Source organism: Ziziphus jujuba, chromosome 6 (genome assembly GCF_031755915.1).
Source record: "Ziziphus jujuba cultivar Dongzao chromosome 6, ASM3175591v1".
NCBI classification, from domain to species: domain Eukaryota; kingdom Viridiplantae; phylum Streptophyta; class Magnoliopsida; order Rosales; family Rhamnaceae; genus Ziziphus; species Ziziphus jujuba.
The window spans coordinates 3745444-3764774 of record NC_083384.1 but is presented as its reverse complement, the minus strand read 5'-3'; the positions used below and the strand labels follow the sequence as shown (position 1 = coordinate 3764774).

General features: G+C 32.9%; 2 pseudogenes; both read left to right on the top strand.

Annotated features, from left to right (window-relative positions):
• Positions 1–1262: 1262 nt before the first annotated feature.
• LOC132804247 (ATP synthase subunit alpha, chloroplastic-like) lies at positions 1263–2402 on the top strand (annotated as a pseudogene).
• A 9477-nt stretch (positions 2403–11879) lies between these two features.
• Positions 11880–12953, top strand: LOC125419249 (photosystem II protein D1-like; annotated as a pseudogene).
• The last annotated feature ends 6378 nt before the right edge of the window (positions 12954–19331 follow it).

Here is a 19331-nt window from a genome sequence, read left to right as displayed (position 1 = left end):
TGTAATCTTTGGTGTATTGATTTTTTTTAGAAAGGGAGTGTGTGTGAGTTGTTTGTTTCAAGAATAGGCTGGATCCAACCAACTACAATTTTTTTCACTATAACTCAAAAAGATGCACTATTCAACAAATTACTTATGAATAAATTAAGAAATCATATTTAAGAACCATAGCATTTCGTGATTCATTGGTAAATCGGCTTTAATTCTCCATCAACCAATAATGTGGGATTGTTAACAGGGTTAAAGCTAAATAATTTGAAGTCCAAATGCAGCATGGTACTCTTTCTACTGCTATGTTAATATAGAATATGTTAATCCATAAATGGTTTCAAAGTGTTGGAATTTCTTGTCCGATATAAAACACTCATGTCGATAAAAAAATGATTTGAACTAGTTATTTGTATTTGATTTTTAAAAATTAGAAAAATGGATATTTCACCCCTTTTTTTTTTAATCTTTTTATACAATGCTGAATCGATGACTTGTGTATAAAGTAAAAATAATTATTTTGATTTGGAAAAAAAGAAAAAAAAAACCAACTTTGCTGATAATTATATGTTTGGTTAGAAGAGTCCTCTGAATATTATGTTCTTGGATTAGTGATCAGTTTCTATACTTTCACAAGTATGAATGGAGAAAAGAGGATAGGCTCATTACATGAAAAAAAGCTAAGGTGCTTCCCCCATACATAAGTAATTGAGCATGAGAGCCAAATGAATTGAAAGATTCATGTTTGGTTCGAGAAGGGATCTGGAAGTTTTGAAATGAATGGAAAGATAATCTACTTTCATTAAGTGATTTATGAGATAATCGAAAATAGCGGATCTTGAAGACTATTCAAAATTCAAAAGAACTACTCGGGGGGGTCGTGGAATGGCTGAAAAAAACCCAGTCCTACTTGCGGAAAGTAGAAATGGAAGCGGATCAATTTCGAGCAAATGAATTATCTGAAATAGAACGAGAATAATTGAATTTGATTAATTCAACTTATAAAATCTTGGAACAGTTAGAAAATTACAAAAAAGAAACAATTCATTCTTAACAACAAAAAGCTATTAATCAAGTTTGACAACAGGGTTTCCAACAAGCCTTACACGAAGCTTTAGGAACTCTTAATAGTTGTTTGAACACCGAGTTACATTTTTGTACCATCAATTCTAATATTGGCATGTTTGGAACGATGAAAAGAATAAATGGTTAGTCTTTCTACTGTAGGCATTATTTTTCTTTAAAAAATAAAAATAAAGAATTAAGAAATACTCATGATAACTATTTGAGCAGATGAAATTAGTAACATTATTCATGAATGTATTGAGCAATATAATAGATAAGTAAAGATTTTTAATACCGGTAATGTACTCTAAGTAGGCGATGGCATAGCTCGTATTTATGGTCTTGATGAAGTAATAATGGGGGAATTATTAGAATTTGAAGAAGGTATGATAGGCATTGCTCTGAATTTGGAATCAAATAATGTCGGTTTGATGATATAAAGTGAAGTTCTATAAAAGCAATAGGAAAAATTGCTTCGATCCTGTTAAGTGAGGCTTCTTTGGGCCGTGTTATAAATGCTCTGGCTAAACCTATTGATGCTTGAGGTGAAATTTGAGGTGAAATAATGTCAGCAAGAATTAATTATTGGGGACAGACAAACAAGTAAAATAGCAGTATCCACATATACGATTCTCAACCAACAAGGGCAAAATGTAATATTCGTTTATGTAGCTATTGGCCAAAAAGCATCTTGTGTGGCTCAGGTGCTGGTTGCTTTATAGGAAAGGAGAGCAATGCATTACACTATTATGGTAGTTGAAATGGCCAATTCTCTGGCTACATTACAATACCTCGCTCCTTATACAGGAGCTACTATGGCTGAATATTTTATGTACCGCGAACAACATACTTTAATTATTTATGACAATGTCTCAAAACAAGCACAGGCTTATCGCCAAATGTCTCTTGTATTACGTAGACCGCCGGGCTGAGAAGCTTATCCGGGAGATGTTTTTTATTTGCATTCATGCCTTTTGGAAAGAGCTGCTAGATCAATCTCTCGTTTAGGTGAAGGAAGTATGACTGCTTTGCCGATAGTTGAGACTTAATCGGGAGATGTTTTGGCCTATATTCCTACTAATGTCATGTCCATTACAGATGGACAAATATTGTCATCTGCCGATCTATTTAATGTCAGAATCAGACCTGCTATTAATGTGGGTATTTATGTACCCAGAGTACAGTCCGCAGTTCAAATTAAAGCCATGAAACAAGTAGCTGGCAAAACAAAATGGGAATTGGCACAATTCGCTTCTGATCTTGGTAAAGCTACTCAGAATCAATTGGCAAGAGGCCAATTTTTTATATTATTTTTTTTTCACATTTATTCCGACGAAATGAATGTGTGAAAGAATTCTAGGAATTGCGTATTCAACTATGCATTACATTAATTATATTCAATTTGTTTATATTTCTATAAAACATATTTATTAGAATTTTGATACCTTAATAAATATCAAAATATATAAATATATATTAGATATAAATATCTATAAGATATATAGATTTATAGGTTTTGACTATAAAAAATAATATTGAAAAATATTGAATAGAGATAAGAGAAAGTAAGCACAAGCAGGTAGAGGGAATCAAACATGCATCGTTAGCTTGGAAGGCTAGGGGTTATAGTCGACGTTGATTCATCATTGTTAACGTCTCTAATTCAAAACCGAATGTGAAACTTTCATTTCATTCACTCCTTTATGGAAGATAAATAAATTTCCAGATATGAATGGAATTAAAAAAAATTCGACCCGTAACATCTCTGTCAGCTTTTCGGTCTGAATGCATTCAAAATGGCCCGTTTTCTAGATGGTCCTTCTAGAAAAGAGGGGATTATAACAATCTTTCTAGTTGCTTCATTCTCTACTTCTATTTGAAAGAACCCTTAGAGAAAGGATTTTGTTTCCACCGAGCTAAAACAAATTTTTGATGTCTCTAGTAAACCAAAGTCATTGTTTAATTAGCTATTTTGTTTCAATTTTCCCTATACAAAAAAAGAAAAATTGAAGATGTAGTTATGATTAGAAATACACTTTCCATCTTTATCCATGGATCCTTTACTCATACTCATTCAATTGGAAATTTTGATTGATCCAATTAAAATAATAAAATTATGTTTCGTAATTTCATAATCCAAATTTTCAATTTCTAATTGACTCTTGGATACAAATCTCGAGAATGTATAGTCTTCCTCGAATGTTTCATTGAAAGGTAAAGGATTTAATCCTTTCTTTTTAAGAAATAAAGTTTTTTCTCAAAGTGGAATATTAATCAAACCAAGAGACCCCTTAACTATTCGGGGGTTAGTAGAACGAATCGCACTTTTACCACTAAACTATACCCACTCCAATCCAATTATTGTATATAAATGGACTTTTTTTCGAACAAGAAACTCGGGCATAATCAAAAGATAAGATCAGAAAAAAAATTGTATTGTGCACAAATCAGTAAAAAAAAAAAAGAAAAAAAAAACAAAGGGAAAAATAAAGAAGATAAGAAATCTCACTTTGATTATATATCATTTGATTCTATATCAAAATAGGTCTTTTTATGACTTTTGTTGTTTCAATAACAAGCCTTTTTATTTTGGTTTCAAATTAATTGTTTTCAAATTAAATAAATCATTTTATCTTATTACGATTGAATAAAACAAAGGATGCCCGGTCCGGCTAAGTATTGACCAGGCTAAGCTGTGGAAATAAAGGACCATTTCGGACGAACTCAAAGTGGTTTTTTTTTTTATTATTAGTAATAAATATTATTTTTTTCTCATTATTTCTTTTTTTTTTCTTTCTTCCATTTCTTTTTTCTATTTATATACTATATAAAATACAAAATATATCTATTAAACATATATTAATTGTATAAATCTATTCAAAAAATCTAAAAAATCTATGTTAAACATATTAACAAATATAGATTCCATTTTTAGATTTGATTTGTATTGGATTTATATATTGGACTATTGTAGATTGTATAAATTGGATTATTGATATCTCTTCCGAGTTTATTGGATTATTGATATCTCTTCCAAGTTTTTTCTTTATACATATATGTTATATGATTATAGAATTATATATAACATATATGTATACGTTTTATATACATTTTATATAATCTAATTGTATAATATAGACGCTTTTATTTTATCTAAATGGTCTAAATGCAATTTGATTCTATATCATTATCATTCCATATCTATTATATAAACCATTGTATATATATTATATATAATAAAATAATAAAAAATATAAAAAACACTAAAAAAAGAAAAAAAAAAGAAAGGCTTTTTTCTAGCCTTATTTTTATGACGTAATATAGTAATTACCTCCTTTCAATTGGGGTAGAGATGGGTGAGTGGACGAAAGCGCTGGATTGCTAATCCATTGTATGAGTATTTCATACCGAGGGTTTGAATCCCTCTCTTTCCATTTTCAGCGATATCTTGTTCTTTTCTTTCAAATTTCTTGCAAGTTTAGTGTGGAATGGACTGATGAAATGTGGTGATCTCGCCACAATGTGCAAGGTAGTTCGGTTACACTTGCACTCTTTGTCTTGCAACATCAAAAACCAAACATTATTTATGTTTATGCATTTTATTTTATCTTTTAATGTTTAAGAACAATATCCTTTTTGTAATGCCCTAAGCTCATTATCTAGCTTAGGGCCTTTTTGTCTAGTTGCTGGAATTGTATTTCCAGCAACATAAGTCCACTTCCTTGGATGCCGTTTGAAGTAGGTTTGGGATTTGGATCTGAATTTTGGGTATGATAAACTAGATATGCAGAAGAAGAAGCAACAAAAAGAATGACCCAATTTGGAGCTGGGAAGGATGAGTTAAGCCCAAAACAATCTGACCCTTGTGCAGTTTTGTTGCCCAGAAAACTGGGCAAAACTGCCTCGGGTTTGATTACTTTTGAATGGGTAAATGGACTTTGTTTTATCTGATTTTTGGCTAGAATGTATTTTAATATTCAAAAAGGCTTAGCTCCAATTTTCAAGTCAAATGGAGCTGGGTTTCAAATTCAAATGCCTTAGACAAGCTGAACTGCCCATTAAAGAAGGTTTCTTGCATGCCCAGCACATTGATTAGAGTTAGTTGAGGTAGTTTGGCTTGGTTGGTTACTTTTAATACTTTTGTATTTATTGCTCAATATGGAAGCATGCCTTATTGTCTTTTTGATGTATTTAAAAGTATGAAAATTGTAATGAAAAACGTTGGGAAAGAAAATATTCAAAAACAGATTTTGAAAAACAACATTTTTGGTTCTCTCTCTCTCAACTACTACATTTTGGTTTCTTCTTCTTCCCAAAAGCGAACAACCTTCTCAAGAAATCTAAACCTCCATTAAAACCAGAAACAAAGCCTTAACAAACCCAAAAAAAACAAAATCAAGAACCAAGAACCAACAACAATCATTCTTGACTAACACCTTGAATGATTGTGCTCTAGGGTACAACAACATAAACCTACACCAAATTCCATCATGGACAAAATCCTACTAAGCTAAGAACATTTTAAAATAAAGGAAGAAAAACCGTATTCTTTTTCTTTTTTTATTCTTCATGTCCAGGATTACGCCCTGGGTCGTTAGATAGGAATCCGAAGATAGAAAGCGAACAAAGAATATTACTACCATGTAAACAAATAATTTGAGAGTAAGCATTACATAATCTCCAAAATTCTTTTTTAGGAAAAAAATAGAATAGATTCACTATTTTATTTTAGACCGTATACTCTACTCTTTTTATTTTGTATTTTGACACCAAGAAATAAAGTTTTTTTAGAAATAGAAAATGAAATTTTCAATAAATGCATTTGTAATATTTATGGTATAAGTGGATAAGTTGAGTTTTTCATTACCAAATATTTTCTTTCATACCCACAATTTGACATTGTGTGTACTCCAATAAGGCCTTGCAATGGAAAAAAGGTCATAATAAGGAAATGGGTTGATCCAAAATTTATCGCGGCTGTACAAAAATTTCAATATTGGAATCGAGAGTTCATACTTTAAAACCTATCTAATCTTATCAAGCGTTATGTTAGAATTATTATTTTTTTTTGGCAAATCAATCATAAATTTGGCTAGGACGTTATTAAAGATCTCATCAAAAACTTATAGCAGCCTACCAAGCAAAAGTTAAGAGAAAAAATAGCATAGGTATTACTGGCATAACATCTACAATTGGATTCAAAAAAGCGTAGGCCTCTGGTAATTTGTTATTGAAGGTAATTGTATTATCTTGATTGAGTTATTAAGAAGTTGAGTTACTGATAGAAGGGAAAATGAATAAAACTAAATAAGATAGACCCCAAAAACCTTCTTTGATTTGAAGTCCCCCAATAAAAAATCCTTCAATTCTCAAAGCAAATGAGAATAAAATAAATCATACTTTCTTACAATATCTTAATTGAATTCTATGTATTGATCAATAAATTCAATTTAATTCTATATCGACACATATTAAAATTCTAGCAACAATCTATGTATTTTATAGATATTTATACTGAAGTTGATGAATAACCAATACCAATATTACTGTTTATTAGGATCGAATGGAAATGGGGCATGTCCAAGTGGTAAGGCGGTCCCACTATTCGAAGGTTCGAATCCTTCCGTCCCAGAGCATGCCCAACCCATTATAGCATTATAATATATATAATGCTATATATCATAAAAAAGATTGCCTTTTAAGATAAATCATCTTTCTATTTAAGAGTATAATATTGGATTGGAAAAATTTTATTAGTATTCTTGATAATTCTTCTCTGAATCATATCTTTTTCACAAATTGAATCGTGTTCAAATAACACACATATATAATTGGATCCATTTCTGATCCCTAAATGTTAAATATTTAACATAAAATATCTATAATTCCTTTCAGTAAAGATTTTTTAGTCTATTTATATAAGGGTCCCATATTATTCTTATTTTGATTCCAATTTCAGAAATCAGTATGAAAAAACAACAACCTTACCTTACACCAATCTTTATCCACTAGTTCACTAAAAAAAAAAAAATTGGATTTTTTAGCTATCTAGATTTTTAATCATTGATGTTTTAATACAAATATGGATTTCTCTTAGGATGCTAAAATGTGATCCTTACTTTAAAATGTTATTCAAATAATGATCTTGAGTCAGGAAATTTTTCAATCACTTAAATCTTTTTGATGATTTCTTATGAATTCGCAGTACTCGAAGGAGTGTGAAATTGGTCAGTTTATCCTATCACTGTCATGTTATTGGAAACTGCAGATTCAAAAAGAAATTTTTTATTTTATTCATGGTATTTATATTTTATTTATGCATGATTATATTAAATAAATAAATAATGAAATAAAATATATGTTAAAATAAATATATGTATTAGGTGTTGGGGATTAAATTGAATTCGTTATGAGACTTCGTTAGAACCTAGCCATTCATATTTCATATAGAAAGAAAAAGTATAGATTACTATGTACCGACCAAACCAATGACTATTAATGATTCCATAATTGAATCAATTGCATACTGGCTCCAAACTAAAGGAATGTTATGGTAAAACTTCATTCAAAATGATGTGGTAGAAACCAAAGTGCGACTTGAAGGACACAATCCATTGTGGATTTTTACATCCACCATTTTTTATTATATAGGAATTATAGAGGAATGAAAGTGCTCTTGACTCGACATTGTGATGTAAAAAGTATTGATTCATTTCTCAGAGGCAAGAATCTAGGGTTAGTATTAATCAATAAATTGGGACAACTTCGTATATACATTTGTAAATATATTTTCCATATATAAATCGAAAGGATCCGATTCAAGCAAGTTTCAAATTCAAAAGTCAAATTTTTTGGAATTGGTAAAACTTTTTCGTTCAAATCAAAAGTGTATTACACAAGAATCACTCAGTCATATGATTCTTTGATAGAAAAAAATCAATAAAAAAAGGTATGTTGCTGCCATTTTGAAACAATTCAAAATCATCGAAGTAATGTCTAAACCTAGTGATTCAAGGCAAAGATAAAGGATTCTGGAACAAGGAAATACCGTTTTTGAAAGTCTCAACAACTAGATTAGAGTGCAGAGTTAAAAAAGATTCCAAAAGAGACAGACAAAAGGGGGGTTAGAGACCACTCAATAAATGAAATGCTTAAAAGGTTTCCTTGAGTTATTTAAAGGTTATCCAACTTGAGTTATGAGGGTGCAAATTGTAAATATAATTAATTTTTTTCGTGGGGGGAAAGAATAAATATTTAAATCATAGTCTAGTTGATTTGATGATTTTATGGATATATTTGACCTTATCATTCTATACATATATATAATTTCCAATTTTCTTGGGCCGTACGAGGAGAAAACTTCTTATACGTTTCTGGGGGGGGGGGGGGGGGGGGTATTGTTCATCTATCCCAATGAGGCATTTATCGAATCATTGTAATTGATGTTCGATCCAGAAGAGAAGGAAAAGATCTTCAGAAAATGGGTTTTTATGACCCGATAAGGAATCAAACCTATTTAAATGTTTATGCTATTCTATATTTCCTTGAAAAAGGCACCTAGCCTACAAGAACTGTTCATAATATTTCAAAGAAAGCGGGGGTTTTTATGGAACTTACCCTTAATCACCAAGCGACAGTCAATTAATGAAAAATTAATGAAATATATCAAAATGAAATATATAAGAAATATTTAAATAAAGAAGGTGGAGATCACTTGTAGAGAGTTTTGTATAGTCTTTTCTCTACTATTCTCTTTTAATTTGTTATTCTTACTTTCGATTTTGGGTATTACCATCAATGGTAATGGGGGTTAGTTGGATTTCTATGAACAAATAAAAAGGGGGATTAACCTTTTTTCTTTTGCTTATATTGATTGATTGCTAAATTTGAGCCTTTTTCTACTTCTTCTTTTTTTTTTCTTTATTACTTTTTTCTTACATCTACATCCCTTATTTGTCTATATATCGATTAGCTATGTAGTGCCAATCCAACAAAAGTCCTTGTTTTTTTTTTTTTAATTTACAATATTTTAATTTTTTCTAACTCTCCATTGCATTCTTTTCTCAAATACTCATATTGACAATAGCGTATCAAATAAATATAATTCGATCATAGATAAATGGATCTATTTTTTTCCATGCCATAGATTTGATTTTCTGTAATACAAGAAATATTTTTTTTTTTGTATGATACAATTTGTTTTGCCATTTCAATGTTGTGATTACGTTGTGCAATTCAACCTCTTTATTTATTTTATTGGGATTCTGATTGTACCTACACATTCTAATTTTTTTATTTGGATTGCTAACTCAATGTTAGAGTACTCGGCTTTTAAGTGTGGCTAGCATCTTTTTCACATTTATATGAAGCAATGGATTCATCCATACCATCGGTAGAGTTTGTAAGGCCACGACTGATCCTGAAAGGAATGAATGGAAAAAGTAGCATGTCGTATCAATGGAGAATTCTGAGAATATTTCATTCTTTCTGGATATGTGCAAAACCTTGTTTAAATTGTTTGAATTCTTGGTGTGGCAAAAAAAAGGAAATTGGAAAATCAATTTCAAGTCGGGTAGAGCGAATAAATGGACAGAGCCTAACTGTGGCCCCAATTATAGGGAAACAAAGAGTAGCGAGCTTTTGGTCTTCATTTTTGAATGATTATCCAAATGATTACCCAAACTAATTAGATGTTAAAAATATATTAGTTCTTGATGCGGGAAAGGCTTTTCCATGAGGGATTATCCATTTTTTATGAGTCCTACCTATTAGGTATTTTCCATTATGAGGTGGAGATAAATGTGTAGAAGAAGGTAGTATATTGATGTAGAGTTTTTTTTTTTTCCTCAAAATCAAAAGAGTGATTGGATTGTAAAAATAAAGGATTTCTAACCATCTTGTTATCTTAGACTTAACATAAACCACTTAGATGAAAAAAGAGAGGATAGAGAGTCTGCCGATGGTCTTACCTTTTTCCGAGGTATCTATTTTTTTCATACTATAATACCTTGTTTTGATTGTATCGTACTATGTATCATTCAATAACCGAATAAAACCCTTATATCCAGTTCAAATCAAATTTCAAATGGAAGAATTTCAAGGACATTTCTAACTAGATAGATCTCAGAAACACGATCTCCTATACCCACTTATCTTTCAGGAGTATATTTATGCATTTGCTCATGATCATGTTTTAAATGGATTGAGTTTGCTGGAAAATGTAGGTTATGACAATAAATCTAGCTTGCTAATTGTAAAATGTTTAATACTTGAATGTATCACCAAAATCATTTGATTATTTCTGCTAATGATTATGATCAAAATAAATGTTTTGGGTACAACAAGATTTTGTATTCTCAAATGGTATTCGAGGGATTTGCTATCATTGTGGAAATTCCATTTTCCTTAGGATTCCTATGATTAGCATCTTCGAGGTCAGAAATCATAAAATATTCTAATTTACGATCAATTCATTCAATATTTCCATTTTTAGAGGACAAATTCCCACATTTAAATTATGTATCAGATGTTTGAATATCCTACCTCATTCATCTGGAAATCTTGATTCAAACCCTTCGCTATTGGGTGAAAGATGCCCCTTCTTTGCATTTATTATGGCTTTTTCTTCACGAGAATTATAATTGGAATAGTTTTATTACTCCAAAAAAATCTATTTCTTCTTTTTTTGAAAAGTAATTGAAGATTTTTCTTGTTCCTATATAATTCTCATGTTTATGAATGCGAATCCATCTTACTTTTCTCCGTAACAGATCTTCTCATTTATGATTAACATCTTCTGGGGTATTTTTTGAGCGCATTTATTTCTATGGAAAAATAAAACATCTTGGACAAGAAGCCTTTTCAAAACATCTTGGACAAGAAGCCTCTTCACGGAGCCTTTCATGCATTACGTTAGATATCAAGGAAAATTGATTTTAGTCTCAAAAGATATGCCTCTTCTAATGAATAAAAGAGTTTGTATTGAATAAAATATATACTTGGACTTTCTTCTCTTAAAACTTAGGCTCGTAGACACAAAAGTACTGTATGGGTTTTTTTAAAAAGATTAGGTTTGGAATTATTGGAAGAGTTCTTTATGCAGGAAGTTCTTTCTTTGATTTTTCCAAGAACTTATTCGACTTTTCGAAGGTTATATAGAGGGTACATTTTGTATGTGGATATTGTTTGCATGAATGATCTGGTCAATCACGAATGATTGGCTGTTCGACCATGGAAATGACATTGTCCTTAAATGTTGAAGAGATAACAAAAAATTTATTTAGTCATCTATTATGAAATGTTTATGTAGTAAGAGTAAGGGTTGATCAACTGAATATTCAACTTTCTTAGAGGCTTGTCTAGGGATGGAGCTAGATTTTAGATGTATATATTGGGAAAGATGTGTGCAACGAAAAATGCAAGCACAGTTTGGGGAGAGATTTTTACCTATTTTTTTTATTTTCTAATTCTACAAAGTAAATTATCTACTCCATTCGACTAGTTCTGGGTTCGAGTCCTGGGCAACCCATTCTAATTATTCTATCGAAATCATATGTATTTAAATCAAATATGAATTTTAATCCAAAATTTGTTCCTTATTTATTTTTATTTTATTTTTATTCAATTTATTTATTCAGTTTATTCAAAAAAAAAAAAAAAGAGGATGAATGTAGATAGATAAAAACCTCGATATATCTATGGATGTTGAATATTGGTTGACATGGGTATATAAGTCATGTTATATTGTTGAAAAACAAGCCCTCGATTATCTATTTATAGAAAATTCATGTGCTTAGGAGTCCATGATGATTAATAATTTAATAAAGCAAGATTTTACCATGACTGGAATTTTAGAGAGATGCGAAAGCGAAAGCCTATGGGGTCACTTCTGTAACTGGATAACTAGCACTGAAAATCATTTTTACATTGGATGGTTTGGTGTTTTGATGATCCCTGCCTTATTAACCATAACTTCTGTATTTATTATCGCTTTCATTGCTGCCCCTCCTGTAGATATTGATGGTATTTGTGAACCTGTTTCTGGATCTCTACTTTATGGAAACAATATTATTTATGGTGCCATTATTCCTACTTTTGTAGTGATAGGATCGCATTTTTACTTGATATAAGAAGCGGCTTCCGTTGATGAATGGTTATACAATGGTGGTCCTTATAAGCTAATTGTTCTACACTTTTTACTTGGTGTAGCTTGTTATATGGGTCGTGAGTGGGAACTTAGTTTCCGTCTGGGTATGTGGCCTTGGATTGCTATTGCATATTCAACTCCTGTTGTAGCTGCTACTGCTGTTTTCTTGATCTATCTAATTGGTCAAGGAAGCTTTTTTGACGGTATGCCTCTAGGAATCTCTAGTACTTTCAACTTCATGATAGTATTCCAAGCTGAGCACGACATCCTTATGCACCCATTTCATATGTTAAGAGTAGCTAGTGTGTTTGGTGGCTCCCTATTTAGTGCTGTGCATGGTTCCTTGGTAACTTCTAGTTTGATCAGGGAAACCACAGAAAATGAATCTGCTAATGAAGGATATAGATTCGGTTAAAAGGAAGAAACCTACAATGTCAAAGCTGCTCATGGTTATTTTGGATGATTGATCTTCCAATATGCTAGTTTCAACAACTCTCGCTCTTTACACTTCTTCCTAGCTACTTGGCCTGTAGTAGGTATTTGGTTCATTGCTTTAGGTATTAGCACTACGGCTTTTAACTTAAATGGTTTCAATTTCAACCAATTTGTAGTTGATAGTCAAGGTCGTGTAATTAATATATGGGTTGATATTATCAACTGTGCTAACTTAGGTACGGAAGTTATGCATGAACATAATGCTCATAACTTCTCCCTAGATCGAGCTGCGGTCAAAGTTCCATCTACAAATGGGTAAGACTTTGGTATTAGTGTATACTGAGTTATTGAACATAAAGGAGCAATAATCAATTTCTTGTTCTAGCAACAAGTTTGGTATTGCTCCTTCAGGAGATTTTTTACTTAGATTTGTTTCTTTACCATAGTGCCCAATTTGTCTTGATTTTTGATTTGTGAACAAGAAGGAAAATGGAACTATTGGATTTTTTTTTTACTTGCCCCCAGATGCATGTCCTTTGGACCCTTTGCCTAGCTGCCACCAATGGAAGCAAGCTAGCCCCCTGTGGAGGGTAGACTAGTGTCTTGATCGAGTGTAATGCCCCCTTTTCATCAAAATGCCTACCATAACGAATCACAAGAGTTGTGATTCGGAATGAACCTTTCTCGATGGAGGAAAAGAGTAACGATGGGTTTCTATGGAGCATCCAGGAACAAGAAGATTCAATTGGACAATGAATTCTTACGTGGTCCAAGGAAATCAAAGGTCCACTTCCACGATTCCATCTATATCGAATCTTAATACCAGAATAGCTTATATAATCATGATTCAATTCAAGTCCACTTACTTTTGATTGATTAACATAAGGAAAAGAAATAAGGATAGTCATCCATTGCCTTAAGCAGAGCCTGGTTTGGGATCGAGCCCTTCCTAAGGATCATGGGTCACGAGATTCGAATTAGTTCAAATCAAATACAGCTGGGCCCATATGTTTAGCATAGGAAATTCTTAAAAAATCAGATCCCTAGCATGGGCTATTTTATAGAATAATGTTTCCTAAGCCCATAGAATAGTAATTTGCAAGGAATTTTATCCCATTGGGTTTGAGGAGGACTAGTAGATTCGATGGCAGTGCATCGGGGAAAGGGCCTAGCTATACAAGAATACCCCCATTAAAGTACCAAGTTCCATAAGCAAGCTATTTTTCTAGGGATCTCCATTGGGGAGCATCAAACCCTAATGAAAGATCTCTTCCCGTTAGCAACAGGTAATAAATTTCAAGCCACAAAAAGGAATCTCCTACTGAACGATAGGAAAGTGAGTTCTTCCAGTTGGCATTCATTAGGGTAGGAGTACCTGGTTGATCACCCAACAAAATAGTTTTTTAAAAAATGACTCAGCTTATGCATCCAATATTTACACACTTCGAGGTGTAAATCACTTGATAAGAGATGAAGGAATCTTATCTCACCATGTATCTTAGTGAAAGCACCTCCCCTTATCTTTATCCAGCTTTTCCATCCCCTGGTTCTATATTTTAGAGCTACTTCATACCTCGGACCCTATAGAAAAAGGAGCACAATTACATCGATCCTCTTCTTATAGTTAAATGTGTAGTCGAAGTCAAGGAAGCAATCTCATCAATGTGAGAGAAAGAAGCTTAACGTGTTTTCCCCTTCAAATGTCTATGCTAGGGCTATCTCTACTCGTGAGTAAGATACTATGTCCTAACTAAGCTGTAGTCCCATAATGCTCATGAATCCTCTACCCTTGCTATTGATTTTAAATTGACCTAAGAAGCTATTCCCACTGCCAATTGACGGAACTACCAAGGATTGTGATGTGATTCCGCCCGAGCCCGCTCCACCGATAACCCGCTGGGGTGCTGACTTGACACGGATGAAGACTAGGCCAATCACAAGAGCTCCAATTAAGAGATTTAAGGACAACCTGGGAGTATTTATACAGGGGGTAATCAATCTCAGCAGAGCTTGTCCATACTTGAAGATACAAAGCCTATTCTAAGCATCCAAGTGGTGGAAGCCGATACGGACCCAGGTGACGGTTTTGGTACATTTTTGGAGTCCGGGAAGCATGACATGCTTCCAATGCTTTATGGGTTCAATACATGTGCCTAATAGGTAATGGAATCAAGTTAAAGCAGCCTCAAATGCAATCAAACAGGGCTTGTACGGACAGCATCAACAATTTGGCTTAATTTGCTGTATTACTTGCTGGCTTTACTGTATTTTACTGTATTAGCCTTTTCTTATTTTTCCAAGCATCGGTAACGTGTGAGACTTCATATTCAGCTTCTTTGGCATCCTAAAAAGAATCTAAAAACTGATTTGAAGCTCAAAAAGGTCAACAATTGATCAAAGTCAACTTGATCAAAAGGCTAGCATTTTTAGTTTCCTAATTTGCTTTTACTTTTTGTTTTAGGAAACTATCATTACTTTTTGGCTTTTATTTATTTATTTTCTGGAAAAATAACTTTAGGAAGGTTTTTATTTTATTCTTTCCATTGTAAATTAATTAATTCCTAATTTAATATAAAGGAATTACTTAATCAAACTTAGATTAGGAAAGGAAGTATAGTTTCGGCCAACTAGGTTTCTTTATGTGTGGTGGCTAGTTTTCTTTATTTTTAGGGTTTTTTTTCATGGATTTGTAGCCTATTTAAAGGCTTATTTTTCAATAAGAATACAACTTTGATTTGATTAAGAAAATACTTGTGAGATTAATTATCTCTTTGTTCTTTGAGAACACCTAAAACACCATTAGAGAATTGGTTGTTTTAGCTTGACTTATCAATAGGTTTTTCATCCCCTATTGTGGTGTCTACATTATACCAAGGTTTCTAACCATAGGTTGGTTAGGGGTTGAGGTCCATTCCATTAGAACTTGAACTTAATTAAGATCCGGGCTAATATAATACGGGTTTAGGAGCAGATCGTCCTAGGTTCGTATCATTTGGTATCAGAGCAAAATTTTGTTCGGGTTTGATCAATCTTTATTTGCTTTATTTGTTTTTCTTTTTGTGTTATTCTGCAATTTTAGCATTAGGTTAAGGTTGCATCCGTCTCATACACGTTCAGCATATGTTTAAAAAAAATAAATAAATAAATTCATTCCTAGTTGAATTAGGATTTCATAGTTTTACCGTATTTTTTTGTTTCCTAGTTTGTTGGTTGTTTTTCATCGTTGTTCTTGTTGATTTTGGTTTTTGTTGATTTTTATTTGCTGTTTTAGTCCTAAATATTTGCATTCATCTATTTAAAAAAAAAAAGGGGTTTGCGGCAACATTTAAAAAAAAAAAAACTGCATATCTGTGTTTATTTGGAGGTCACGGGTTTGGTGTTTGTTTTGGAGTTGGAATTGAAATTTTGGTAATTATTCTTGATACTGCAGTTGTTTATGTTCTGTGAGTGAAAAAAAAAAAAAAAAAAAAAAAGAGAATAGGTAAAGACGAATAAAAAATAAAAAAGAAAAATATTTCGGTTTGTTGGAGTTTGATTTGTTCGCTGGAAATTTGTTGGAGCTGCTGGTTTTTTTTGATTATTTATTCAATATTTGAGTTGCTGGGGAATTAACTTTGCTGCTGGATATTTGGATTTTGGGTGCTTAAATTATTTGGATTAAAATTAGTTAAAGGATTTGATACAAAACTTGAATTACATGAACAACAACCAACAACTATTCTATATTTTTGTTCAATTTGATTCTTGTTTGTATTTGAATTCTTTTTCTGGAATTTTATTCTTAAACTCATAATCTACTACCATCTGGTGCAGTTTTAAAAAATTCCAACGTTTTCTCATTATTTTGTGTTTTCTTGTCTAGAAAGCCGAAAAAAATTAGGATTTGTTGGATTCTTTCGGTATTGCCTACTTTTTGCTTCTGTTTTGTTGATAAGTTTAATTAAAACATACTAGTGATCTAATTGCTGTTTGTGGGTGTTTTAATTAGAACTTTGAGATAATTCATTGAATGGAAAAAGGCAAGAGTGTGTGAGCTTAAAAGAGGATAAAAAGCCGAAACAAGTGTGCAAACACGAGTGTCGAGTCCTCATTTGAGTGAAACACGTAAGGGAGTGAAAGTGTAAGGTCCTATTTTATTTCTATTGCATTATTATACTAACATGATAGAATCAAGAATGAGGAGAGGAGAGCCACCCTTGAGGATCAATGAGGAGGAGTCCGTAGCATTCCATGGCGATGCCCGAGCTACCGGGAGTGGAGACCAAGTGGACATGAGAGCTGTTTTGGAGTCAATACAGCGGGTTAGTGCTCAAGTTGAGCATGTAAATCAAAGAGTGGGAAGACTAGAAGCCTCACAAGGAATGCCGAACACAAGAAATGGGCAAGAATTCCATGGAGGACGAGGCCGAGGACGAGGAGGTTGCAAGAGACCGAGAGAGGAATTTGATGAGGAACCATTCGGTGGAGACTTTGAGGAAAGTATGGATGAAACTTTTGCTGTCCAAGATAGAGCTGGCCGTGGAAGATATAGGAGGGAAGATACAGATGATGATTTGGGAAATATCAAGGTTAACATCCCACCTTTTATGGGTAAAAGTGATCCCCAAGCTTATTTGGAGTGGGAAGAAAAAATGGAGATGATTTTTAACTGCCATAACTATTCGGAAGGTAAGAAGGTGAAGTTGGTAGCAATGGAGTTTGGCCATTATGCACTCTAATGGTGGACAAATGAGAAAAGTACCCAAATGACTTGATTACAACATGGCGACAAATGAAAGGAGCCATGAGAAAGCGGTTTGTGCCATCCCATTACCATAGGTTGCTGCATCAAAGGCTTCAATCTTTGTCTCGAGGAAGTAGGTCCGTGGAGGATTATTACAAAGAGATGGAGATGTTAATGATGAGGCTGAATATGAATGAGGATAGGGAGGCAACAATGGCAAGATTTCTTGGAGGGTTAAACCATGACATTGCCAACCAGGTTGAATTGCAACAATACTTGGAGTTAGAGGAGATGTTGCATGTTGCCATTAAGCTTGAGCACCAATTCAAGAGGAGGGGTGTTAGCATACGGTTTGGAGGAGTTTCTAGCAGTGGAAGGACAAGTTCAAGTGGCTGGAGGAACAATCCCATCTATGAAAGCAAGCTAAAGCCGAAACTCAAAGAAGAAAGTTAAAACTGGCCAAGGAAGAAGACTAGAACCAAATCTGTCCAAGCACCAAAGAATGAGGTAAAATTAGATCCTAAACCTTCTAGAACTCATGATGTTGTGTGTTTTAAGTGCCAGGGAGGAGGACACATTGCTAGCCAATGCCCGAATAGAAGAATCATGGTGTTAAAGGACAATGACGAGCTAGAATCGGAAAGTGAAGAAAGTGAGGATGAAGCCAAGCAAGAGGAGGAGGACTTGGAAGATGAACCCGAAACCTTGCAAGCATCCAATGCTGAATTAAACTTGCTTTCTAGGAGAGTACTTGCTGCATACAAAGATGAGGATGAAATTCAAAGAGAGAACGTCTTCCACACCCGATGTGAAATTCAAGGTAAGATTTGTAGTATGATTATTGATAGTAGAAGTTGTACTAATGTAATAAGTAACCTTGTAGTTGATAAATTGGGCTGAAAAACAATAAAACATCCTGAGCCATATAGATTACAATGGCTTAATTATAGTGGTGAGATGAAAGTAAACAAACAAGCCAAAGTAAAATTCAGTATAGGTAGATATAAGGATGTAGTCTTATGTGATATTGTACCCATGATTGCTGGACATATACTATTAGGTAGGCCATGGCAATTTAATAAAGATGCTACTCATTTTGGTCGAGAAAATAGTATTGTTTTCAGTTTATCTCTTAAAGAGGTTTACAAAGACCAATTACAAATGCAATAAAGGATAGAAGCCGAAAAGCTTAAGGAAAAAGCAAGTATGGCCCCAACGGCTTCACCATTTTTCCAAGAAGGTAAGAATGAGGTTGCTGATCAAGGTAAGATTTCTAAGACTCATATTGAGTGGAAAGATCAAGGAAAAACCGAAAGAGAGGGGAAAGAAAGTGGCAAACCCGAGAGCTTGGAGAAGGAAGGGAAATCCGAAGGTTTGCACCAATCCAAGGGGGAAAAAGAGAAAGAAAGAAAAGAAAGGTCAAGTAGCAACTTTTATTTGAGTTTAGGGGATATTAATAATGTTATTGAGTGTAAGAAACCTTTGCTGATCATGATTTATAAAGAAAATTATTTTAATGATCAAACTAACTTTGAAGAACTTGAATTGCCAAGTTCAATGATTTCTCTTTTGAAGGAATTTGGAGATGTCTTCCCAAATGAAATTCCAATTGGACTACCATCCAATCAAGAGGGAAAATGTGAGCTTGCTGTCCAAGGTAAGTCTTCTAATACTCAGGTTGTGCGGAAAAATTTTAATAAAAACAAGAGTGAAAAATTTGGTGCAAAAGCCGAGAGTGAGGAAGGTGAGATGGCCGTGAGTGAGAAAGGAAAAGCAAGACAAGAAAGGAAAAATATAAATTTTTATCTTAGCTTTGGTGATGTTAATAAAGTAATTATGAATAAGAAATCATTGCTGACCATGAATTTTAAAGATACTTATTTAAAGATGTCTTTATTGCATAGAACTTTATCTGCATTATTGAGAGCTTTACTTAGTGGCAATTTGAAAATTTGGAAAATATTGTTTGCTAAC